At 38.0% G+C, this 27,768-nt stretch overlaps 1 long non-coding RNA gene across 1 annotated transcript in view; it reads right to left on the bottom strand.

Moving 5' to 3' along the window:
- Positions 1 to 11,665: 11,665 nt before the first annotated feature.
- The window catches only part of LOC308623326, a 538,457-nt gene continuing 522,354 nt past the window's right edge, over positions 11,666 to 27,768 (bottom strand). Inside the window, exon 4 of the long non-coding RNA XR_014016806.1 lies at positions 11,666 to 11,756. This is a non-coding gene — a long non-coding RNA (uncharacterized lncRNA). The remainder of the gene's footprint in view (positions 11,757 to 27,768) is intronic.

The following is a 27,768-nucleotide window of genomic DNA, read 5'->3' on the forward strand; positions in this document are numbered from 1 at the left end:
GCAGTGCTGTGATTTTCCATCCATGCGCAAAGATTTTTACTGACCTATTTTTTATGTGAAATGTGCTTGGAGCATAAAGTTTCTATAAATCCATTATATTCCCTAACTACACTGTTCTTTCATCTTCATTCAACTTATGCCTCCATTAGAAGAGAGAAAGAAGAGGTTCTTCTTCATGTTTTTTTTTTTTTTTTTTTTCCTGTACACGGGCCTCTCACTGTTGTGGTCTCTCCCGTTGCGGAGCACAGGCTCCGGACGCGCAGGCTCAGCGGCCATGGCTCACGGGCCCAGCCACTCCGCGGCATGTGGAATCTTCCCAGACCGGGGCACGAACCCGTGTCTCCTGCATCGGCAGGCGGACCCTCAACCACTGCACCACCAGGGAAGCCCTTCTTCATGTTTTGAAAACGTATATGCTTGTCACTTTTTTTAATACACTATTTTTTAGAGCAGTTTTAGGTTCACAGCAAAATTGAATGGAAGGTGTATTTCCCATAACCACACATACACAGCCTCCCCCAATATCAACATCCGCCCCCTGACAGAGGGGTACATTTGTTATAACTGATAAACCTACACTGACACATCATTATCACCCAAAGTCCACAGTTTACATTACGGTTCTCTCTTGGTGTTGTACACACCGTGGGTTTTGACACATATCCACCATTATATTATCTTACAGATTCATTTCACTGCCCTAAAAATCCTCTGTGCTTGTCACCTTTGATGCTGAATTTTGCTTAAAAACATTATCTGCTACTAGTAAAGATATTATAAAGTAATAATTTTTAGTGAGGCTGATATGTTAATCCAATATATAGGTTTAAGGACCCTGTTAAATGGCATATTGTTTTGTTTATCAAATATTATTATACATATGCTAATAGACTCCTCATTCAAATGGCCTTTAAATTCAAATCATATATTGAGCTAGCAAACCAACAGGGACAGAAGTACTGTTTGTATGTATGACAGTTATTGCTAAGAAAAATTTGCCCATTTGGGGATGGCAGTGTAGCCTGAGAGTGTCTTCTGGTTGCCAAAAATAAAGCCATTTTCACTATTTCCACTCTAGCAACACAGGTCCAGATGTTATAAACTCTTCTCTCAGAGCGTTTCCCAGGACTCGAGTCCCAAGGTATGTTCCCTTTAAATAGGATTCTGTGGTCAAATTTGAGAAATGGTACATACTGTAGTTTTCTTAGGGTGAGTTACAAAGTGTGTCTGCCATTTAAAAATTCTGTGAAGTCCCACACCAAATAACTTATTTAATTTCACTTAACCCAGCATTTTGCACACTTATTTAACCATGGAACACTTTAGGGATTTTAAAAAAGCATCACATAGACTGGCTGCATCAAAATTCTTGGGGGAGTTTTTTGGAAATGCAGGTTCTAGTTAAATAAAATAGAATAAGATAATTCATGCCATTAATATAAAAACATAATGCATGTGTAATTTATTGTTTTATAGTTTACTTTCCCCTGTATTTTAGTTAGATGTGATGTTGTAAAATAGTGAATTTGAAAGACCATGTTCAATGCTTAAATGGAGTTCTTCAGAAGTCTCACCAATTATTTATTAATAGTTGCAATAAATTCATGGTAGTACACATTGCAAAATTATAAGCAAAAACTCAAAAGCAATAACCTCAAATTCTACTTACTCTAGAATATACTAATACATATACAGAGAGGTTATGATCATCTAAAATGCATATCCTGCAAGAAAAAAATCTATTGTGCCAAATACATATATAAAACAATCACAGGATTTAGAGGATTACAGATTCTAATTATATATTTTTAAAATAAAGGTGATGACAAAAGATAATTCCTTTACAAGCAAACTACTTATTTTCATCACCTCTGTAATGGGAATAATGCTACATGCCTTGAATGGTTAATAAGAGAATTAAATGACATGATACATAAAGCACCTAGTCCCATACTTCATATTTAATAATGTATCCAAATTAATAAACTTTATTAAAATTTTCTGTCAAACAAATCATTACAAAATTTGGTTTTATGCATACTGTTAAGCATATGTATATAAGAATATTTAATAGTCTAAGGAACAGGCAATGCTCACAGTGAAATATGAATGATCAATATATTCCCAACATCTAAACTATGCCTTCTATTCCAAAATGTAACTATTCACATAAAGGCTTTGATCATAGCTTTTAATCCACAAAGGAGATTTTCTGTGGGTTATCATAATTAGGGTTTGTATCCTAATTTTCTGGTATGGTAGTAAAGCCTACTAATTCTAAGAAAAAAAGCTCAAATACAAAGTTATGATTGTCTACAATATTTATAACCAACGCATGCATCTGTAGTTATGCAAAGAATTTAAAAGCACACAATAGGCTTCTTCCCTCATGCACCCTCTCCTTCCCAATTCATGGATATATTTCAACCACTAATAATAAATTCAGAGTCTGGCCAAGACCATCCACCTTCCATCATAGGACAATAGCTACATACACACATCCAATTTCTCAGCGTTATACATACCTGTGGGAAACAACTAATACAGCTATAAAGACTATAGTGAACTCTTCAGAATAGTATTAAATCAAGAGAATGGCTTTTACATATATTGGTTACCAATTACTGGACAACAGTTTATTGATTTTTAATAATACATGTATTAAAGAAATGTAGGAATTACGGAAAGGTCAATAAAAATCATCAATAATGGTAGTACAGATCAATATCCTAGTAAAATTTTTGTTGTATGTATGTTTGTGTACACACACAGAGTGAAAATGTACCGTATGTATTTGGTTTTAATTTATATATAACATTTATAACATATATGAGGTATGAGTACAATCATCCCTCGGTATCCATGGGCGACTGGTGCCAGGGCCAAATCTGCATACACTCAAGTCCTTTATATAAAACAGCCTAGAATTTGCATAACCTATGTACATCCTCCCATATATTTTAAATCATCTCCAGATTACTTATAATAGCTAATATAATATAAATGCTATGTAAAAGCTGTAAATACAGTGTAAGTGTATGTAAATAGTTGCCAGGGCACACTACGAATTCAAGTTTTGCTTTTTGGAACATTTTGGATTGTTTGTTTTTTCTCAAAATATTCCATTCATGGTTGGTTGAATCCTCAGGTGAGGAACGCACGATACAAAGGGCCAACTCTACTAACAGAGTGGCAGAACTGTATGAATACCTTCATCTATATTATTGATTTGTCCTCTAGAAATATTGTTCCATTTCCATTTAGTGATCCCAACAAACAGTTCTTTTTTCTACAAAATTCTTGACTACCTTGGATATTTAAAAAATCTCTGCCTTTTTGAAAAACAAACAAAACACCTCATTCTTGTCTTAATTTGCTTTATCTTGACTACTTGTAATGATGAACATGTTTTGATAGGATTATTAGCCTTTTTTCATTTTGTGAATTGTTATATCACAATCTTTGCCCATTTTTCTTGGAGTTTTGTCTTTTACCTTTTTATATTTTTATTTATGACTTTTTATATTAAAAATATTAACTTTTTGCATTAAACATATTCTGAAAATATTAACTAGTCTACATTCTGATTTTTTTCCCAAATTTATTATCATAGCACTTATTTATCAGCATTCGTAATTTAAAAGAAGATCTTTAATTTCCACAAGCCATGTCCTGTGAGTATTAATAGTGGCTTTCATCTTATGAACACTTCATTCTTGTATTTTTTCTTCTTCTTAGTCTGTAACATTTTAATTCAAAAGAAACTTTAAAATAGCTTAGTATGTGAGACTCTTGAAATAGAACAATTTGAATAAAAAGGAAAATTAAACTTTATAAAATATAAACTTTGGAAAGGAACGGAAAAATAAAAATGCTTTAAACTTAGGGAAATATGCTTACTAATTAAGCATAATTTTGGTTCTAAGTTTCCTGGCAACAGAGGCAAAATAACAGAAAACAGAGTGCTACAACTGTTCTAATATTTTATTTTTAAACTAATACTCTTTTCATTTTATCTAGGGTGACAATTTTTCCTAGAACTTAATTCTAAATGATCATATGGGTTTTGATCCATATTCCATAGTATGGGGCTGTGGAATTCACTGATTCATTCATTCAATTCATAATGCTTGAATGTTTAATATATGCTATGCTGAGGCTTTGGCCTTAGCTATAAGACTGTTATTCTTTGGGTCCTGAGCACAAGTCTTTCCTTCAGTACTGCACCCTGCTTTGATCTCTTTCTCCAACTGCTTCACCCAAAGTAGAAAACTTAGAAAAACTGACTTTGTTTGTATAATATTCATGTTTCTTTTTGTTGTAAAAAATAGGAAACAATTCAAGGTAGATTTTTTTTTTAACTGATTTACTAGAAAGATACTGGAGTACCTTATGGAATCCAAGAAACTGTTGAATAAGCAGGCTTCAGAAATAGCAGAAAACAAGGCACTTCCAGAAGCCTTGATACTGGAAGTTTGGGGAGTTTGTAAATCTTTTTTTTAAGAGCAGTGGACTGGGGACTCTGGCTACATCTTAGAACCATCAGATAAGACTGCTTTAAAGTACCATATGCAGGCCCCATTTCAAACCAATTAAATCAGTTTTGGGAGCCAAGGCCTACTCAGCTGTAAGTGTCCCAGGTGATTTTAATGTGCAATCGATGTGGCACTGCTCTAAAGGACTGCATTTAATATAATAATGCTGCAAACAACTCCTAGTCTCAATGTGTTTCTCTCAGTTCAGCATTCAGAATCCCAAGGACAGAGAAGGTGACTGGTCCAATTTGACAAAAACATAGACCACGGACCGTGTCAGTCATGGCCCTAGAGGAGGCTCATGATCCAGAACATGGCTGCAGAGTAGGGTGACCAGTTGTCCTGGTTGCCTGGGACTAAGGAGTTTCCTGGGACATGAGACTTTGGGTACTAAAATTGGGAGAGGTCCAGGCAAACCAAGGCCAGTGGTCACCCTTCCAGGGAGCCATACCTGCAGGGCAGGGTAAGGAGGGGTTCTCAGGAGTGGGATGGGGCAGCTGAACAGGTCAATAATGCTGCATCATGTTACACAATCTTCATGTTTGTAGAGCCCATACCATCTGAAGTGTCTTGTCAATGACTTTTCCAGGGTGAGGAGGGCATGCGAGGGGATGTGGATGTGGTGATTTACCTGCAGTGCTACATAAAGTAAACGTTTCCCACCATCTCACCATATTTAATGCAGTGTATTTCAAAGAATAGATAAAACTGAAGTAACTTTGGTGATTTAGATTACAGAAACTCTTTTATGAGTTTAGGACACCTAGCAGCAAATATCCTAAATATATACAGTAAAGGAAATAACTTTTACTTTTATAAATCCTGTATTAATGCTCTAGGGTACTTTGTCAACGTCATAAACAAAACTTAAAATCTCAAGTGTAGAAATGCAAAAGTTTCAGAAATGTTATCTTTGACAGCCAAATGTCATCCTTTCCCACATTTTACAATGAAAACATTACAAAAAGTAGAACACTTTAACTTAAAAATGACATGCTATTTCCAGTGTCTCTGCTAGTCAGACGTGGCTGGACGACTTTTTTTTTTTTTTAAATCTTAATTGTTTCTAATTCAGTGGGCCAAGGGTCCATCCCGTTGTAAGGTGATGGCAAGGGGAGAGGTACAAACACTCATATGGGAGATTTTTCTGACTGTAATAGTATATCTGGAAAAAGAAGATCACGACAACCTCTTAAATTATAAACTCTGTGACAAATGTAAATCTTTATTCAATTCAATAGGCATTCTGGAAATCTACTGTACAGCTTCTAGGAGAAGCAGCTAGATCTAGAGGTCCCTAGAACTCCCAAGCCAAAATAAACAATGCCAATGGTACAAAGCATTTGGGAACACAAAATGTAATTTTGTTATATACAAGAATGCTGGGTAAGTTGAAAATTCCCTTCAGCCATACAAAGGAGAGGTCTACAAGAGATTTAACACTCAAAGTTTAACACTGACTCAAGATATAGTCTGCAAAGGAAAACCAGTGTCCTTGGAGTATGGAAGGAAGAACTAATCAAAACGATGCTGAACCAACCTAACAACGAACGCTGTCCCACTGACAGGAACCACTGCTACAAAACTCCCAGTTGAAACAAGTACAAATTACTGCCTGTGATATATGTTTTGAGAAATGTATTCTAAGAAATAATCTTGCTGTGAGAGTCTGAAAATAAGACGGGTCTCATGATTTTGGTGCCCCCAAAGAGATTATAACCATGTGGACAATAAATGTTAAAATTTCAGACAAAGACTAACTACAAAGAAAGAAAGAAAAAGCGAAAAAGGACAACGTTCCTTCCAAGGAGACATAGCAGCTTTTCTCAGCTATAATTTTTCGGTTTGCCTATGTTCTACATCTTTAATTCTTAACTTAGGAGATGGGAAATGGTTTATATGCCTCAAAATATTCGAATGATCAAGTGGTAGGCCAAAAAAACAACGAGAGAAACCAGAAACCAGCAACAACTAGAGTGTTTCTCTCTAGACTAATTTGGTCAACACTGAAAGGAGAAAAATAAAATAATTCAAATTAAGTGTAAATGTAAGGGCCTAAAAATAATTTGTCTGGTTGGATTTTTCCCTAATATGTAATGTTTATGACCTCAGCATTTACACTAACTGTACTTCTCTCTCAACAGCACAAGTCCCTGTTAAAATAGCCTTCTCACAGAAAACCAGAGATCCAAGTTATTAGGGAAATTATGAAGCATTTTCCCACCTATTTCTTTGTCTCAGTTGCCTGAAGTAATGCTCCGATGACCACTGATTCCTTTCAGCATTTTGCTGCTGCTTCCCTCATTTTTCTGGAAAGGAGCTTCTTGCTGGAGCAGTCATCTGAATTCTTGTGTTGGGGAGTTCCTCTCCTCTCTCCTCTGTTTCTAAGCATATACCAAACCTGGTTCCTAAGAAAGCTCACTGTATGAAATCCAGGTTGTACCACACCTAAAACCATTACAGCTGGGTGACATTCAGGTTACCTTGTCTCCAAACATCTGTTCTCTGAGTAGCATCTGTTTATGACCACCTGAGGCCCGTGTCAAACGAAAGGAAGGATCCCACAGTCCTAACAGAGGTTCTGCTGAGGCCATGTGGCTGAATGCACGTTTTGTTTCCCTGGTTCTTTTATACCCAGACACACAATGACAAGTGCTTGGCTCAAGCAATGGTCGTCAGGGTGACCACATCTCAAAGCTCAGTCCTTCCAGTTCTTTCTCTCCAAGCTCTGGGAGCTCAGATTCATCTCCTCCTTTGGTCCCAAGACCATCACCTATATGGACTCTGGACACATACATCCATAGGTAAACTGTTTAGAATTGAGAAAGCAAACAAAATGGTTTTTTCTCTTTCACATGTATAATTAGGTCAAAAACAAAGGAATTGTTTGAAATTTTAGCACTCTTGTTCAGAAAAGCCCCTTAACTCACTTGCACTGACAAACCTAAAGGCTTAAGACTCCTGCTCTTATGAGATTCTACTGCAAATCCCACGGGCTAAACATCTGAAAACTCATAAGGAAGAGGATGACATAGTCACAGGAGCTCATCCTCCGTTAATTTACAAACTTGCTTCATTTCTGCATTTTCCATCTCGTATTTTGCAAATGGGTGATATAGTGTGGAATGTCCGTGGGCTTTTCTAAGCCTGAAAAGTAAACTCTGGAGGTGCAGGCCAACAGGGGCCTCTCTCAGCGCACACAATTGTATAAGCTGTCTCGGTGGTCCTTCTGGGGAAAGGGGTGGTCCTTCCAGGGAAAGGATGGGTCTGCTTCTGCTCTAAGTGATCCTGTTGATGGGGCAGTGTGGAGAGGCAGGGCTGCTGACTGCTGGGTGATCTTCGTTGGGAAGTTAAAGACTCCAATCCGGGGATCTTAAGACAAAGCCCTTAAAGCTCTCAAACGCATGCCCAAACAAAATCTTAAGACACACAGAAGGAAAAGATAAGGCAGCTTTGAGAAATGAAAGAAGTAAAAATCTAACTGAGGCTATGAACTTGCTGTCACTCACCAGGAACAAATTAGAGGTAGACACTGGATCTGGGAAAGGAAGGATGAAGTTTAATCACAGACGCTGTCTTCAGAGGACCAGAAATCAACCAATATTTAGATAAACCAGGGTTTATCTAAATATTTAGGACTGTGATAAACTCACAGCCTTGCAACAGGGTAGTAAAACAGCACTTTCATAAGGCTACACAAAATCTATTCAGGGGCTGAAATCTTGCCGGCAAAATAATTAAACCAACTAAAAATACCTGAAAACATTTTCAAAGAGTGCTGTGCAATCTCTAAAACAGAGGAATATGGCTTGTGAAAGCTAGGCTTACCCCAACAAGGGGTTCAGGAAAGCAACTGCTTTCAGAACAGTGAAAGAAACTGGGGCAAATTAGAAAAGAGGAATATATATACAAGGAAAAGATTAGAAGGGAAATCATTATTTTTAAACAGTCCAATGTCCCTGTCTTAGGATCGCAGGTCAGCATGACCTGGAGTGTCTACTCTGCTGACCCTGTCCTTTTTCTTAACACATAGAGAACAGAACTTTAGGTCAGACAGGACCTCAGGAACTGGCCAGGCCTGCCCAGCCAAGCAGTGACTCAGTGAGCATAAGAAGTGTTTAGTTGCCATGGTTCTCTGACCTAAGCAAGATGACTCTGCGAGGCACTGGGCAGGTGGACTGGTCCCATCTGTCCTCACCTCACTCCCTGGAAATGAGCTGCCCTTGGGGCTGTACAAGTGGGAAAACATAAATCCCCAAACTGATGGAGTACCCTCCACTTTTCACACTTAATATTGGATGAGGCCCACTAAATAGTAACAGACTTCGTAGTCTTCATGGAGAAATTCAAAACAACTAAATCAGGGTCACTTTTAATAAAGCCTTCCAATACAGATTCCCACTGGAGTACTAATATACTTATAATTCCAGGGGACCAATGGCCTTTAGATATCAGTCTGGCATCCAACTCCCACTGTCTAGTAACCAATTTTTAAAAAGAATCTGAAGATATTAAAGAATTTAAATAGGATTAATTTCACTCCAAACATTGTCTGTCTTTACTTTGTGTAGTAAGTTGAGTTGCTATAAATGAGATCAAAAGCTCTTCCTTTCCAGCCTCAACTTGACAAACACCACCACTTTCTTATTGCCCTCATAATTGTGTTTGTTTTATTGTTTTTAGAGAAGTTCTCACTTCATACATTTAATTTTCAGTGCCAGGGGATGCCAATGTCACCTGAGGTAAGAGTCACTCTTTGGCTTCCAGAATCTTTTCAGAATGACAGATTCCACAAGTCTATAACACCACTGGTGTATAAGTGATGAAAACTCGCCAGCTTCAGCAGACCAAAGCTGTGATTTCCTGTCCAAAACATATTGAAACAGAGTCCCCTGTCATCACCTGCTATCGCTGGGACAGGTCCTCACTCCGTGTACCTCCGTGGGGATTCTCATTGCACTGAATTCTATCAGAAAATTCAAAAAATTCACCACCTCATTTCCAAGGTGTGAATATATCCTATCATTATCCATTAGTTATTGAGGGCTAACAGCGCACCTGGCACCTATCGTGACAGAGGGCATCTTCATAGCAATTCTGCACATAACTAGAGCCGTCACCCTACCCCCCACACACCAAGGGAAAGAAAAGACTATAGGTGTCAACATATGTTGAAAAAGTTATTAGAATTCTGCATTCAATCCATCTCTGACCTACAGATAGGAAATGACCTCCCTAGTGCTACAAATGAGCTTTGCAAAAAAAAAAGGGAATTTTACTTTTACACACACAAAAAAGACCAAGTTGAAGTATCTTTTTTCTTCAAATTTGTACCATAAGACTAACAGAACTATACCTATTAGAATGAAATAAGTGAAATGTGATTAATATTACCCAGTATAATTAAGATACTTAATATTACATTATTTCTCCTTCTTTTTAGACCAGTCAACAAAATGAGGACTAATAACAGTCACATTTAAGATGTAGGGAGGGTTCAGTGAGCACAAATGACCATCCGACACTAACATGCACAGAACACAACTCATTGCTATTCTATTGACCTCATTCTGCCATATTTCCTGTGCTCAACCCTAGCTTATGCTTAGGAGAATTTTACAGATCGGTAAGCATTCTTACCATGTGAAAAAAGTTTAACCCAGTTAAATGTATGGATAGATACAGGCCTACCTCCCTTTACTGTGCTTCATTTGATTGTGCTTTGCAGATATTGCATTTTTTTTTACAAATCGAAGGTTTGTCGCAGACCTCACCGAGCAAGTCTATCAGCACCACTTTTCCAACAGCATTTGCTCGCTTTGTGTCTCTGTGTCACAGTTTGGTAATTCTCACAATATTTCCAACGTTTCCATTATTATTTTATTTGTTATGGTGATTCGTGATTGGTGATCTTTGATGTCACTACTAGGATTCACTGAAGGCTCAGATGATGGGTCTCATTTTTTAACAATAAAATCTTTTTAATTACGGCATGTACATTGGTTTTTTAGCATAATGCTATTGCACATTTAGCAGACTACAATATAATGTAAACTTAACTTTTATATGTACTAGGAAACCAAAACAATTGTATGACTAGCTTTATTTCGGTATGTATTTTATTGCAGTTGTCTGGAACCAAACCTGCAATATCTTGGCGGTGTGCCTGCATATAGATTAACAGATATTCAAAACATAATCAACATTAACACATCAGTGTAAAAAACTAAAACGAAATAGTTTTTAATCAGCATACACCATTAGTAAAATAGAACCGCATTCTTTTATTTATATTTCTATATAAGTATAAATGCATTAGAACAGGCCCCATTTGCCAAGGACACTACAAGATTAACTAGAATGGAAAATGGCAGATTCATATGTGTATTTGTATACACTTTTCCCATCTTCGAGGAAACTCTATTTTTTTTAATTTTTTTGAAACTCATTTTAAATTATTTTTCTAATTTAAAAAATTATTGTTTAAATTACTTGCTGTCATTTTCTCCATGACTCACCTATAAGCTAACTGAAGGGAAAAGAGTGAGATATGAAAAAAATACACAAAATAAGGAACAGAGAGGAATATTCATAAAATGGGTAAAATTCAAAGAAGCATATGAAACTAGCTTACTAAATCCTGCACAAACAAAAAAATTTGAACACACGAATGAAACCTACAGTTTTCAAAAATGTAAAATTTACTCTAGAAGTGATAAAATAGCCAAACAGTTCAAATACAAATAAAAGAAAAACAGAGGAATTGCTCAAAGATCTAGTCTCCCCCTTTATCAAAATCACCAGGTCCATATGGTTTCATAGGGGGATTTTACAAACTTTTAAAAGCAGTTGATTCTAATGCAACTTAACGGCCTCCATAGCACAGAAAGGGAAGACATATATAACATGGTTATTAAAACCCAGTAAAGAGTACACAAGAAAGGAATTTTCAGACCAGTCTTACCTGTGAACGTAAGTCCTGAGCGAGTGAGGGTAGTTATTTTAACAAGGCAAAGCAGATTTTAGGGGAATGTAATCTAGTTGGAAGGCAAGCCCCAAAAGAATGCCCAGAAACTGCAACAAAAAAGTCCCCCCAAAATAACAGTATCTTGGGTCCATTAATTACTTACAGTTTGAATCTTCTGAGCAGGGACAAAGCAGCAAACATTCCAAGAACTGTTTTTCAAGATGTAGACTGCAGATCACCTATCCAGCAATCACCTGAAATGGAGGTGACAAATGCAGATTCAGACACCTGACCCCAGACTTGCTGAATGAGGATCATTTAGTGTTGAGAGCCAGAAATCAGACTTTTAACAACTTTCTCAACTGATTCTCTTGACCACTAAAATTTAACCACTGTTGTCCCTAAAACAGTGACTCTACTTATGGTTCCTACTGTGTAGAATAACAACGTTACTTATGATACTGACTTTATCAAATGAGGCATTAGAATTACCAATTAACTCAGAAATATTCTTTTCATTTGACCAGGATTTGTTGGTCCATTTATCATTATGAGTCTGTCCTGGTTATTTTGCAATGGTTATGTTTTAATAAAAAGTTTATAAGTATGAACTAAAATTATTCTTTTAATATGCTTATTTTTCTTTTTTTTAACATCTTTATTGGAGTATAATTGCTTTACAATGGTGTGTTAGTTTCTGCTGTATAACAAAGTGAATCAGCTATATGTATACATATATCCCCATGTCCCCTCCCTTTTGCGTCTCCCTCCCACCCTCCCTATCCGACCCTTCTAGATGGTCACAAAGCACTGAGCTGATCTCCTGTGCTATGCGGCTGCTTCCCACTATCTGTCTATTTTACATTTGGTAGTGTATATATGTCAGTGCTACTCTTTCACTTCGCCCAGCTTACCCTTCCCCCTCCCCGTGCCCTCAAGTGCATTCTCTACCTCTGTGTCTTTACTTCTGTCCTGCCCCTAGGTTCATCAGAACCAGTTTTTTTTTTTTTTAGATTCCATATATATGTTAGCATATGGTATTTGTTTTTCTCTTTCTGACTTACTTCACTCTGTATGACAGACTCTATGTCCATCCACCTCACTACAAATAACTCAATTTCATTTCTTTTTATGGCCGAGTAATATTCCATTGCATATATGTGCCACATCTTCTTTATCCATTCATCTGTCGATGGACACTTAGGTTGCTTCCATGTCCTGGCTATTGTAAATAGTGCTTATGCTTATTTCTTTTAGAAACCACCTTTAGTAGTCTTTTTTCCCCCTACTGACTCATCTTCATTATGATATAATACAAACAAGCCATTTGTTCATTCAATAACAAGTATTTATATAGTGCTTATTATCTAATTTACCCTAGACTAAGTGGTGTTTAAAATAATGTGTTGTTTCTCTATCTACCATATTCTGGCTTTCTACTTTATATAATTGCATGAATTTTAATAACAGTCACTCTCAAATGTTAACAAAATAATCTTTTAGTCACTTTGAATACATTGTCTTAAAGAAGTTATAACTAGATTAACCAAAAATGCAGGCAAGAATCTCAAGGTTGTTTTGCTTACACAAAGATTTTCTGGATTTGCCGCTGGGTAGGTTATACTCAACCAAGGTGTCACAGTATAAAAACAGCATTTTACTAGCCAGTTTCGATAGGCAAAAATTTACATTTGCTATAAAGTAATTCCTTGTTTTTGCTCATGCCATTTATTTCTTCTCCCATTTTTCATAAGGGAGTACATTCTTCTTAATGTGGAATCTTTCATTCAATATTACAATACGCTAGTAACTGTTGAGTGGTTAGGAGAGAGAAGAGAACAAAATAAAGTTTCTGGCCTCATGCAACTTAAATTCATTTGCATTATTTTTATTTTATTAGTACATTAGTAATTTCAGTTACTGGTACCATGGGTAATATTAGTAAATGCATTATTGTTTAGAATATAATATTTACTGTCAAGGTAACTGGTAATAACTCTCTTGTCTCTTTTATCACTATAGCAGTAAACTGAAAACAATAAGAGAAGGCTTTGTTTCCTTCCTTTCACTTTGGGAAAGAAACAGAAATTCTGGAGTTGAACTCACTGTGAATAATAAGTGTTGTTTAGAGGGTATCTTTTATTATTTCCTCACTCACCAACTTCTGAAACTCCCAGCCTACCATTTCATGTAGGACCAGTATATCACAGCTGTCACTGACTCCACCTGTGCGTTTATTTAGACTGCTATGCAGATTTTAATGACATCTTTGAGAGAGCATTTTAAAAACCAACACCTGCTCCCAGTTTCCCCATTATCTCTTGAATGCATTACCATTTCCAAACTCAAAACTTGGTAAAACTTAGTAAGACATTATCGTATTTACCAAAGTTAGGAAAAATAACAAGATAAAAACTAGACTGTCTTCTAATTATACCATGCCCATTCTTATCATGAAATTATTGATAATTTAATAATCCTAACTCTACTCATTCTCCAAGTTCCTGATGAAGCCTGAAGTCTTCCTCACTAACTCTGGTCAGCATCGCCATACACACTTCTTTACCCTTTGATTCTGTTTAACACTTCATTTAAGTAATGTCTTATATTAAAAATTAACTCTAGTGCTTTTCAGTGGTAAGAGTTATCAAAGCATATTACAGAAAGTACTATATATAATACCATATCTCTATTATCAAGTATTACATAGTACTAGATATTATCCGTTGTATGTATACATATATATAAAGTCCTACCATACAGATACACATATTAATAATAGGAATGAGACCCATCAAAATGTCAACAGTGGTACATCTGAATTGTGTGATCCAAGGTGTGCGTGGGTGTGTTCTTTAGTTTTCTACATTTCCGAATATCCCATAATAAATGCCTTTTCTTATTGTAAGTGGCATGAAGTATTTTTCACTGAAGATTGACTAATATGTCTCCAATAATGTTAGATCCTGCTTGAGGGCAGGGTGCATGTTATATGTTCCTACAGCTCTACAACAACTTCCATTGACAGAAACACAGAGGATCTAGGTACTCAGTAAGAACTTTGAATTGTATGGATTGGAATGAACATCAACTAGTCATTTTATTACTATCGACATCAATACAGCCCACAGAGTAACCTGATCATCACCTCTCTAGGAAATCTATCATCTTAAGATATCAGGTCTATGGTTTTCATCTGGGAGAAGTACTATCTGTGCCACCACGGAGAGCTCTGAAATGTTGTGGATTGTGTTTTTATTGTCCAATGATGGGGGTGAGGCACCAATGGCATTTAGTGGGTGCTATATACTAAATATCCTATGACTTTTAGCACACACTCACACAAAGAATCATCTCATTCAAAATGCCAGTTAAATGCTGTTAAGAAAGTTGGTTGGATTAACCATTTATTTTTTCCTTCTCATAAAAAAAATGAGCAAATGAAAGATCAAGGAATTATGATTTCATATTAGACCTCATGCCCCAAAGAGTGTGTGGCATATTAAAGATGACCTCAATTCTTTGATACTCTTCCCATGAAGAGGAGTGTTCCCTATGACAGCTTTGACCAATGAAGTAAGATAGAAGTCAGGTTAAACCAGTTCCTGGGCCTAACCTTTAAGAGAATGATACTTCTGTCCTGCCCTCTTAGAATCCAGCCACCAGATAAAAAGTAAAACTACTCGAGACCACCTTGCCATGAGGAGCTCAAACTACATGGAGAGGCCTTAGAAAATGCGACACCATGTGGAGAAAGATAAATCAGACAACAAGGAGATGCCAGATATGATACTACATGAATAAGTATTGTGGAAACAGGTCCTCCAAACACACGTGATCTCATGTGGATAAAAGATGACCTGCCCAGCTGAGTCCTTCTTAAATCCGTGACCCACACACAACTGTAAGCAAACTAAAATGGTTGTTTTAAGCCACTAAATTACCTCCTTTTATCTTGAGTGAATCTCTTTGGCTTCCTGGAAATTCAAAATGGAGGATGTGTTGGATTTTAAAGTGTTTCTAGAGAACACATAAAATGTTCTCTTTGCAATAAACAAGTAGACCTCAACTCTCTAAATAGACTTCTGGCAACCATTTCAGGCATTGTTTCACTTCCAAAAATGATCCTGTTTTTGATAAAGTAAGCAGCTGTAATTATCTACCAAACTCTAGCTAACTAAAATGGACATAAACCAGCCATTGTGCTGATTGTGACTCCATTATGACATTAGTTAATTTAATTTAATCCTATGATGTAATGTTACTCATATACATGTCTCTACTACTGAATTGAAAACTCCTTCAGGGCAGGAACAATGTCTGCTGCATTCTTCTGTGTGTGTGTTCCACCCTAATGCACAGTGCCATGCATATGGGATGTATTCAAAAACATTTGTAGACGATTATGATACAGTCTACCACTAGAAATTAATTATTTGGTTAAATTCAGCATCACCTCCTTCCAGTTTTCTATCTGAAAGCCCTAATACTCTTGACATGATTTCTGGTTAGCCATAGAATCCTCACCCTTGAATGGTTTTATAATATGTCATCTAGTCAAATGTCATTATTTTACAGATGAGGAAATACATGAAGAGGTGAGTGACTTGCTCAAATGCATGCAGTTATTTAGTGCATAATAAAGTCACTACATAAAATTTAAAAAATAATAAAGTCATTACAAACTGAAAATTATTTCCTTTAACAGATTGTTGGTGGGTCAACCAGGACAGCCAGAGGGTGTTGGAGCTCCTGAGAAGTGGAAGGCCTAAAGTGTAGGAAGTGGGCAAAAAAGGTGGTTGTGGAGATTTAAGAGAATCCAGTTACATCTTAATCCATCTGGAACATGAGCCAATGTGGGCCAATACCACTCATAAAATTTGAAGAAAAGAATTCTAAAAGACATAAATGTGAAGGGACTGTATGGATAGAAGAGGCAATAAAGATTTCTTTTTAATTAGTTGTATAGAGTAAATCGTAAAACCAGTATCTCTGCTTTGAGACTCATCATTAACAGCTGTTTATTGTAATGTGAATTATTGCAAGATAATGTATGCAAGATGCTAGCTTGATATTTGTGCTTCCACTTCTCAAATCTTCTCAAATGAACTTGCCTATCAAAAACAAGGAACGAATCAAGAATGGAAAGGCTGGCAGCTGATGCAGGAGAACAAATTCTCCATCTTATACTTCCACTGTGTGTCTTTTAGTAAAAATAGATTAGGATGGTTTGAAAAACTAACTAGAGAAAGTACAGATGTAGATGGTGTGTTAAATTTCCTTGAAAATTCCAAGAAAACCCAAACTAGGTTTTATCTCTATGACATTATAATCCCAGGATGAGAACATACTTGAAGCCTATTTCTCTCCATGCAGAATCCAAAATGGACGTTAAGAGCTGTCTATAAAAACACTGCATGATAGGGTTGAAGCACAACATAGTGTCATTTTATTAATTTGCACCACCACACTGAGCAGCAAAAGGAAACTGTTTGGCTCTATATGGAGCCTTGGGTAAGGGAAACTCATCATGCCCTTAATCAAGAGATTAAGCCCTTGGAGATACCACTATGTAGAGTAAATCCCAATGAGTCTGCTCGTCAAGTCATGGTAGAAATTCAGCATTTATTGAGAATTTAGCATATGCCAGCCAACACAGAATGTATACATTCTCCTTAATCTTTACCACAACCCCCCAGTAGGGGGAAGGAGACATTGCTTCTACTTTTTTTTTTTTAATTTTTTTTGGCGGCAACGCATGGCTTGCAGGATCTTAGTTCCCCAACCAGGGATCGAACCCGTGCCCCCTGCAGTGGAAGCGGGAGTCCTCACCACTGGACCACTGGGGAATTCCTGCTTCTAAAGAGAAAAACAAATACCGTATGCTAACACATATATATGGAATCTAAAAAAAATGGTTCTGATGAACCTAGGGGCAGGACGGGACTAAAGACGCAGACATAGAGAATGGACTTGAGGACATGGGGGCTGGGAGAAAGGGGAAGCTGGGACGAAGTGAGAGAGTAGCAATGACATATATATACTACCAAACGTAAAACAGATAGCTAGTGGGAAGTAGCCACATAGGACAGGGAGATCAGCTTGGTGCTTTGTGACCACCTAGAGGAGTAGGATAGGGAGGGTGGGAGGGAGACGCAAGAGGGAGGGGATATGGGGATATATGTATACGTATAGCTGATTCACTTTGTTATACAGCAGAAACTAACACACCATTGTAAAGCAATTATACTCCAATAAAGATGTTAAAAATTTTAAAAAATAAAAGAATAAATAAAACATACATGAAATAGAAGACAAAAAATACAATAAAGATAACCTAGACAATGTTTAAAAAAAAACCCTCATGGTCACAAAGGTCAAGTATCTCTCTCAAGGTCACATAGCTTATTAATGATGAAAACAAGACCCAATGAGTTTTGTTATGAATGATGCACATGTCAGTACATCCTCTCACCAATTCTCGCCAAAGCAGATACTAGTATCTTCATTTTAATGATGAGGTAACTGAGACTCAGAAGGTAAATTACAAAGTTCAGATAAATAGAGGTAATAAGAGGCAGATTGGGAGTCTTATCCAGGACTATCTCACTTCAACGTACTTATTTTTTCCACTGTGGCACCTTGTCTTCAATATATATCTTCTTCTCACTTTACCCTTTGGTTGAATAACAAGTTAGGAGCCTACTATCCAAAAAAACGAGGATCCTCAGCTCAAGACTGTTGTTTACACAGTTACAAAGCAAATGAGTCACAGGGATGAAATGTACAGCATGGAGAATATAGTCAATAATATCTTAATATCTTTGTATGGTGACAGATGGTAACTAGACTTACTGTGGATCTTTTGTAATGTATAGCAGTATCAAATCACTATGTTGTGTACCTGGAACTAATATAGTGTTGTAGATCAATTATGCTTCAATTAACAAAAACAAATGGCACTTTAGAAAGTTTGCATACTGTCTGATTCCATAACATAGCACTCTTGAAATGACAAAAAATAGAGATGAAGAACAGATTAGCGGTTACCTCTGGTTAGAAAGGAGTCAGGGAGGGAGGAAGAGGACTGTGGCTAAGGAAGGATGGCATGAGGGATCCTTGTGATGGAACAATTCTGTATGTTGACTGTGGCAGTGGCCACACAAATCTATACATGTGATAAAACTGTATAGAACCAAACATATTCACACACAAATCAGTGCATGTAAAACTAGTGAAATCTGAATAAAGTTGATGATTGTTTTAAAAAAAAACATTTTTTTTTTCAAAAACAACTCTTGTTTATGGCCCACGTTATCACCAGTGATGAAACAGAGATGCTCACAGGGGAGTAGACAAGCATTCCTACGTCATCCTTTCTGTATCAGCTAGAATAGACTTGGCTTATGCTGTGTAAGGAACAACCCAGTAATCTTAGCTGTTTAAAAAATTAGATGCGAAGTCTGGCAGCAGGGCCAGGCCATTCTCCACAGCAGGTGCCCTCCACACAGCAACCCAGTGATCCAAGTGGCTTTGATCTTGAGGCTGTTCCATAGCAACAAGAGGCCTCTATACTCTCCATGGCAGGGATGAAACTGACCAAAAAATCCTATGAGGGCTTTTCACAGCCTCAGTCCAGAACTGACATGTATTGCTTCCTTTCACATTTCATTAGCCAGAAGCCATCATCTGCCACCACATAACTCAGAGGGCCTGACAAGTATGATTTGCCATGTACCCAAGGAAGAGGAAAATCAAATGAAATTTGGTGAACACATAACATTATGTCTGCCACCTCATCCTTAAGAAGTAAACCCAGACTACACAAGAAAATCACAAAAACTTAAGAACTATCAAATAAGGCCATATATTTAGAATTGGAATGAATTTATTAGAGGAAGACACTTAAAGCCTCACTATAAATTTATTGATTCAATGAAGAAAAGAGGGGGAAAGTGTAACCATAGATGCCAGAAAACTTTTAAAAAATATAGTAATTAAAGGAAAACCTACACATAAACATGCAAAATAATCTTAAGTATTTTACTTAAATGTCAAAAGTGAAAGAAAAATCTAGGACTATCTTGCTGTAGGGCAAGAGTTTATGCATCATTTCCGTCATTCACCTTACAATCCAATTTCTCAAATTCTATTTAGTATCTCCTTTCTCCAAAGCACTGAACAAACTTCTATGGCAAGGCTGAAGAAATCCAGAGACAACCCAAACCTCTAATAGATGACACTCTAATAGATGAGAAAAACAGACGTGGCTGAAATAAAAGGACAAGGTCATTTACGATGGAATCTCAAATCAGCCACGAAAACACCAGGGCTAGAAAGAACCACTGGGGTCTCCCCCAAAGGCATATACTATTTTCCTGATGGTTTGTGTAGTGTCCAGCACACGATACATTTCTCCTGGCTGCTCCCTTTAATTTCTGCCTGGCAGTGTGGTCATTCAGTCTTTTATGTTGCCTGAAATACTCCAGAGCAGAATAATCCAGAATGAAGAAAGTAGGTAACACAGAGGCTTGTCAGCCCCATTCGTCATGTACATCAGCGACGGCAACATACAAAACCTTTCAGATGAGCTGCTTTCAGCCAGTGTCAGCCCACCTTGTAAAGAAGTGACACTTGCCCAGACCACCAGCACCCTGTGTCTGGGAAACCATCTCTTCCTCACTTGGTCCTAATGAACATGCTTCCATGTGAAACATAAAGACGGTATAAGACAGAAATGTACTGAGTAATTTCAATAAGCCTTTCAGAGGTCACAGTCCATGCTGAGCAAAGTGATTTTCAGCTGATTTTATCATATTAGTGAGGACTCTGGGGACATTCTGTGGGGTAAATCCTTTTCTGCTTTACCATGCAGAGGGAAACAGTTTCCATCTTTAAAGCCCTGCAAGCATTCCTTTCCCCGCCCCGCCAGAGCCTAAACCTGGCCTCAGAGAAAGTTCTACTTGGAGAGATCTCATTGATTCCAGAGGTCTGATTTGTCCACAGACAATTCTGTGGTTCATTTATTTCTGCCAGTTTATTCCCTTATATAAAAAGAAAGAAAAGGAAAAAACCGTATATCCACTTTTCCCCAAAATCAACATTATCCACTTTTCCCCAAAATCGGCAAAAATGAATTCTATTCTCTCATAATTAATGATGGATCAAAGCACTATGTATTATTTTCTTTTCCCGAAAACGGGAAAATAGAAAAGTATAGGAAGTTTTCTCCTTATAGAATTTAATAAGTCACAGGTTTTGGTAAATTAATTGCATTATTTAGGGGTTGGAGGTTGGTTCTTGGTTACTAAAAAGCCCTATTTCTACATCATTCGGAAGTGGGACTTTTGGAAAACTTCATCCCTTTTTTACTGAGGTGAAAGGAAAGTAGGGGAGAAGGAAGTAAAATAGGTATTTTCCAAGCACCCAATTTTCTAATTTTTTCCTCCTTTTATAATAATAATTCAAATTCACCTAACTTCCAGGCCCTCATGGTTAAAGAAAGAATATAACTGAAAAGTCTGAATGCAATGTTCTCAGATACCTATTACATTCCTCATTAAATTCAAAAACACAACTTCCTCCAAAAGTCTGTAATCTTCCCTCTATCTCTCTTCCTTCATTATATTGCAATCATCAATGTCTGCTCGCGAGATTTTTAATGACACTTAATTATACGATGGATGCATTAAACAACATAGTGCTTACACCCAAGTAATAACTTAGCCAATATTATATTCTCTCCTGATGTCACTGCCACCAGGCCTTGTTCCAGATTTTCTGAATTCATACAGTGATAAGATTGTTTATTCTTTATAGTTTTGCCTCTCTGTAATTCTCCACGTACAGAGACTTCAAAAAAAGGAAAGAGAAATTAAGTAGTATATTGCTTGATTTTGTTGTTTGTCATTTGTTTTCTTTCAATATTGACATGCACACAGAGGTACTACAGTCACTGATTACAGTGATCATTCTGGAGTTTTCTCATTTTAAGCATATAAAGAAATATGTCAAGGTTCTTATAGACGATTCCGGAGTTGTTTGCACATTCTTGCTGTGACTTGTAAGACAAAATTTATACCTCAGTGCTGTCCCCAGATGGCTGGGCCCAGTAAGACTCAGCTTCTTTTTGTCTAGGTAACTGATAAGTGCAATTTCCTTGCCTTATGTGCAATGCAAATCCAGAGCCAGGGGGATTTCTACACTGAAGAACTGTCCTCTTTCCCTCCTGCCAGGGCCTCTCCCTTTGTCCTTTCAGCACACAAAACACCCCCCGATACAGACTAATTGTAGTCTACTCCTGTTACCCAGCCAAAGTTGGGTCCAGCAAAGCCAGTCTACTGACACGGGGTCAGGTCGTGGTGAAGGAAAGTACAGTGTTTTGCAGGACATCCAACGTGGGGCTAAGCTAGGAACATAGCCAGGTCATGCTCAAAAAACCCAAACTCCCTGAGAGCATTCAGGGAAGGGTTTTCTTGCTTTGGCTTTCTAATTTTATTTTATTTATTTATTTTTATTGAATGAAAGATTCTTTAAATTCTTTAGTGCTTTATAATTTTCAACAGTTTCACACACCTCATTTCATATAATCCTATATTAACCTCCTTTTCCCCCCACCCTTCTACTGCCCCTGCTCCCTTCCCTCTCCCCAGTGGTAACCACTACTTTGTTCTCTGTATCTGCGAGTCTGCTTCCTTTTTTTGTTTTATTCACTAGTTTTGTTGTAGTTTTTCGATTCCACGCATCAGAGATATCTTAGAGTATTTGTCTTTCCCTGTCTGACTTATTTCACTTAGCAATAACATCCTCAAAGTCCATCCATATTGCTGCAAATGATAAAATTTCATTCTTTTTTATGGCTGAGTAGTATTCCATTATATATGTATGCCACATCTTCTTTATCCATTCGTCTGTTGATGGACACTTTCAAAGCAAGGGGAGGGAGAGGGTCACGGTGTGTGTGATCAACTTGTGGACATCCTTCTGATTTGTTGGTGGTGAAATAACAGGGTAGTATTTCAGGTGTTAGCACCCTCAACCTTCTAATTCCAACCAGTTTGGGATCTAGGTGCTGGTAGTCAACATGCAGTTAAATTCTTCCACCTGGTGGGTGTTTTAGTAGCTGCAAAACAACTCAAGGATATGATTCAGTATATTATCTATAGCCCTTGAGGAGGAACTAAGGGTCCGTGACTTTGTTTTATGGCGAAACTACTATTATATTGTCTTGCTTGACTATTTTCCTTTGCTTCCTCATTTTCTCATTTTGCTGATTAAGTTTGTTGTTTGGAACTCAAGGAAGGCCTAGGAGGCTAAACCTTTTTTACAAACAAGAGGTGGGTGGACACGGCAGGGGTGTGGTCAGGGGAAGGAAAGGGGTATATGTCTCCAGGGAAGGCCCTGTAGGGTCCTGCTTGGTTTCACTTCCTTAGGTTTGGGAAAGGCCCAGTGGAACATAGAAAAGGCCCTCTTAGGTCTTCATGGATGCAGATGAGGTTCCTCAGTTACACTGTGGGGTCACGTTTAGTTCGGTCAAATGTTCATTTTTGTCTGCCATGTTCGAAGTGCCAACTAAGACACAAGGAAACACAGACAAATATAGTCCTGCCTCCGTGCTGTATATAACCTGGGAAGGGCTAAATGCACTTGGCAAACAACCTTAGCATTGATGAAGTGTTGTGAAAGACAAGAACAAACTCCTAATGAACGGGGAGGTACCTGGGGAGCCTTCCCGCAGATGATCCGTGAGTCAAATCTGGAAGGATGAGTGGGGTTTATCAAATAAAATCTGTGGGAAAGGATCCTGCGGGAAGAGGAAACAACACTGCCTGGAGAGACACATGAAGGATGAGAGACGTAAGTACGTTTCATGTAACATGGTCAGTCTTTAGAGGAGACAACGTCAAAACAGCAAGTTGTACACGGTTCGCCAAACATTTTATACTTATTCTCTAACCAGTGGAAAGCCATGGAAGAGTTTTGACAGAGGAACGAAATAAGAAGAATCAGCTGAGTTTGGTGATTGAGAGATTAATTCAACAACCAATTTTTGAAAGCCTACAGTGTGAGAGTTTGAAATATAAATATAAGCTAAGCCTGATCCTGCCTTTACATTGCTTCCAGTCCAGCCGCTATATGGCACGAGGAATAGGAGAATGAAGGAAAGAAGGAGTCGAAAATGAATGCAAGGTGCCCGACTTGGGCAACTGTTAAGTAGTGGTGCCATTTACAGAAACAGGGCACAGAGGGATGAAGGTAATAATGAGTTCAGTTTGGAACATCCTTTCTTTAAAGGGCCCGCCAAGTAGTTAAGAGGAAATGTACAACAGAGTGCTGGAGTTCAGACCACAGATACAAATTTGGGAGTCATCAGTATCTAGGTATTTGTTTCACCAAAAGTTGGCAAACTACAGCCAGGGGACCAAATCCAGACCAAAGCTTATTTCTGTATGGCCCTCAAGCACTGGCCCCGTGGGCTAACATTATGAGCCACAGAGGCTAAGCTAGGGGCCCCCTACTACCCCCGTTACCCCTGCTGTTCACAGCGCCTGCCCTCTGGCTGGTGGCCACCCATCTTCCCCCATCCCCACCCCCCGAGCCCCACACACTCCTGCCTCCCCACTAGGCCCCCTCCCTGGAGCCAGAGCCGACGACAGCTGTGAGCAGTGCGCCCAACACCAGGAGGACCCAAATGCTGACACCCAGGACTGCAGTGAGGCCAGAGTTTTCTCTCCCCTCATATAAGTACCTAACTGGTATGTTCAGTTTTGCTCTTTGTCCACAAATCCTAAATCATTTACTACCTGGCCCTTTGAAAAAACCCCAGGTTTCAACTAAATTGTGATAAGGAAAATAACTTGTCTTTGTATGTTATGCCACTGGAATTCAATTCAGATTAACAAACATTTTTTCAACCTATTCAGAGGTTTCAAGCTGGAAATAATGAAAACTGAAAACATGCATGACACGCCACGGAAGCGCTTTACTCCACCCTCCCCTCCGTTTTAATCTGGAGAAAGGAAAATAAAAACTAATTAATCAGGATAACCAAATCCCACCTTGAAGACACTATATAATGATTTGTTCAGAATTTTTCATATGTGGGGCTGTACTTTCAGAGATTCATCAGTGCACATGGTTGACTTATAAAAGAAAGAAATCGAGGCACGATGTCTATGGCAACCAAAACACTTGAAAACCAACTGATGATATCTCTGCTTATTTGGTTTCTACAATTCCAGACACCCAGTGTAGCCAGTGTGGTCACCTGAAAAGACCGGTGGCTTTGGTCTGGTAGAGACACAGCCAATGGCAGCAGTTCTACCAGCTCACGCACATGATTTTTTTAAAAAAAAAAACAAACTTTTTCGGACATCATAATAGCTAACCTGTACAGACTAAGAAGCAGGAGAGTCCAAGAAGCATGTGGGAGGGTAATTAAGTGCTATTAGAAGCAAACGGAACCTAATTTGACCGAATAGCCAAGTGCGGTGTGGTCTTTTGAAAACATTTCCAAATACAGGAACCAAATTTGATCCTTTAAGTCCTCCTTCTCTTTAGGATGCATGTTTATTCAAAGAACAGATGGGGAGGAAAATCAGAAAAAGACTTTGGTCGACCCACATAAAACAGCATATTTGAGTGTGGGCATGAAGGGAGATGGGTTTTGGAAGGATTTTCATTTGTTTGATGTGTGGAGATAGACTTGGGAAGTGGGAAAGCACTGACTTTATTTAATCTCTCCTAGGAGGAGCTTCAGAAGGCTCTAAAAGAAAAAAAAAAAAAGAAAAAGAAAAAGAAAAAGAAGAAAGCTCCCTGAGTAAGCACATACTTCTATGCTCTCAGATCTCTGGTATTTTCCAGTATAAGAAAAGGAGGGATTTCCAGGACTACAGTTACTGGGTACTATGGGTAGGAAGAAAATTTAAGAATGAATATAAACTGGCATCCACGAATGGAGCTTCTATAGGGTTTGAGAATTTTCAATAAATTCTCTTTGGATGAGGTCATGCCTGTGTGTGTATGACATATACCCCTAGTTGGTAAAGACTGATACGGAGATCAACAGACAGCACTAAACTGACAGTGTTTATGACCTACCTACCTAATCCCAGAGGTCTCCCCCGTCTCACAAGAACACTGTGTTTCTCCTCAGATGCCCTAGTTGTCATCGCACATCAGGAAAACATGGGTATAAGCAGGTACTTAAATCTAAGGGTAACCTTTGAAGGCTACTTAAAGCAAATTGAAATATTGCTTTAAAATATTGCGCCTCTGAAATATTGGCATCAATCTGGAGCCCAATACAAATAAGAGACAACAGGGGGGAAGACTGGATGAGGAATCATCGTGGAAAGGAACTGTCCGCTGGTTGGTAACATTTCCGTATGGATGCAAGCAGCAAAACAACAAAAGATCAAAGAGCAACCCAAAGAAGAAGGGAGTGTTCGGTCTCGTAATTGTGCATGTGTGTGAACACGCAGCCTTCTGTAAGGATAATAGCAGAAACATGTGAGGTTCAATATTCACCAACCAACAGGGGTGCCTGGCTGAACCTCAATAGGCAAAAATCTACTCTTTATTTGCAAAAGATGCTACTGATTAATGGTATCGCAAATTTGTAACAACAGCTAACAGATGCATAAGGGGAAAATGTTCTCGAAGAATAGAGATTCTGTATGCTTCCAAACTCCAGTTGTACTTACTTCATTTGGGGTCCAGCACTATCAACGCATTTTGTGGCCAAAATCCAAGGGAAAAAAAATTGGCAACCCTTACACTGAGTCAGAGGCTGAGGTGAGAATGAACCACTCACTATCCCAAACTTTAAGTGTCAGTTGCTAAATATGAAATTTGGTGAGGTTATTTTTCAAGAGGAACAATTTCAATCTTTACAACAAGAGAAGAGCTTTCTCTAGGCATTGCTAGTTCTTGAAATCATTCATTTTCCTGTTTACAAAGGTTAATAAGCCTTTCAAAAATAGTCTCACTCTACATTTATCATATACTGTCTCAACTGAAAAGTTTTAAACAAATTTAATATTTGCTAATGATGTATTATTGTCAGCCACTATTAACACAGAAGAAAAAGGTAACAATGAATAGAAGTAATGATATTAGAAAATGTGGAAAAAGCGTGGTACATCTCAAAACACATAATTGTTCAAGATAGCATTAGTCCAAATCATCATTTTTTCAAGTTATTCAATGACTTCCTTGGGAAAATAAATAAAACAAGCTTCAAGGGAGTCCTTTCCTGCATTCAGAAAACAAAATGACCAAGACACAACCTTCAACACCTAATTATGTTATTAGATTTAATGTTTGCAATTACCTGGTGTTTTACAGCCTCAAATTGCTTTGTAACCTTTAATTAGTCCTTCTTTCCAAGTCCAGCTCCATTTTTAGATGAGAACACAGAGGCATATAGGTTATGATTTTCCCTCCTGTGGCCCAATAAGTCAGAAGTCAAGTTCAGAAAAACCACGTAAGTCTCCAAAACAGAACCAATACATGGGCACTGGGCTTGGGATTTGCCTTTCATTCTACAGCTGGGCTCACTGGCTTGGGTTTTTTGTTGTTGTTGTTTTTCAGTGTGAGAGTAGGCAATCTTTTATCACCAGATGTAGGGGTTTTGGGTTAATCACATTTTCATTATATTTTCCCTTTTGCTATAACTGCCAGCCAAATATAAGTACAAAAAATATGTTTTCCCCTTATTATATTCCTTACCTCCCAGTTCTCTTGCCCACTTGCCCTCATTTGGGGACACTATTCAGAATATTTCCTTAGTGTTTGTAGAATTATTTTGATTAACAGAGTGTGTGTGTGTGTGTGTGTGTGTGTGTGTGTGTGTGTGTGTGTGTTAGGGCAAGTGTGGTTAAGAATAGTATCAAATTCAAGAACTCCAGTCTAAGCAATTTTATAAACCTTAAAAATGTCATTTAAATCACCAGTTTAATAGGAAGTTTTAAGAAAGAGTGTGGTGGGCTCTTTCACGTGCATTTTTCTGGCTCACCTTCCAGCTGCTGTGCAGGGGGATCAAGGTGGGTGAGCAGCTTACCCCAAGCCCTAAGGCGCTGGATCCCAGCTGCCAATATCCTCCTCCTAGGGTCAGTGAGCAGGCATAGAGCTCATTCCATTTGTAACCATGAGAAATAGAGTCGCCCCGGGAAAATATGCACTCTCCATATGTTCAGCCCTGCGCAATGGTCTAGGTGAATCACAGTCGGGGAGAGATTGGGAAAGGGATGTGTCCTGACACTT

Source organism: Mesoplodon bidens (genome assembly GCF_964165515.1).
Source record: "Mesoplodon bidens genome assembly, chromosome: 10".
Classification (NCBI taxonomy): Eukaryota; Metazoa; Chordata; class Mammalia; order Artiodactyla; family Ziphiidae; genus Mesoplodon; species Mesoplodon bidens.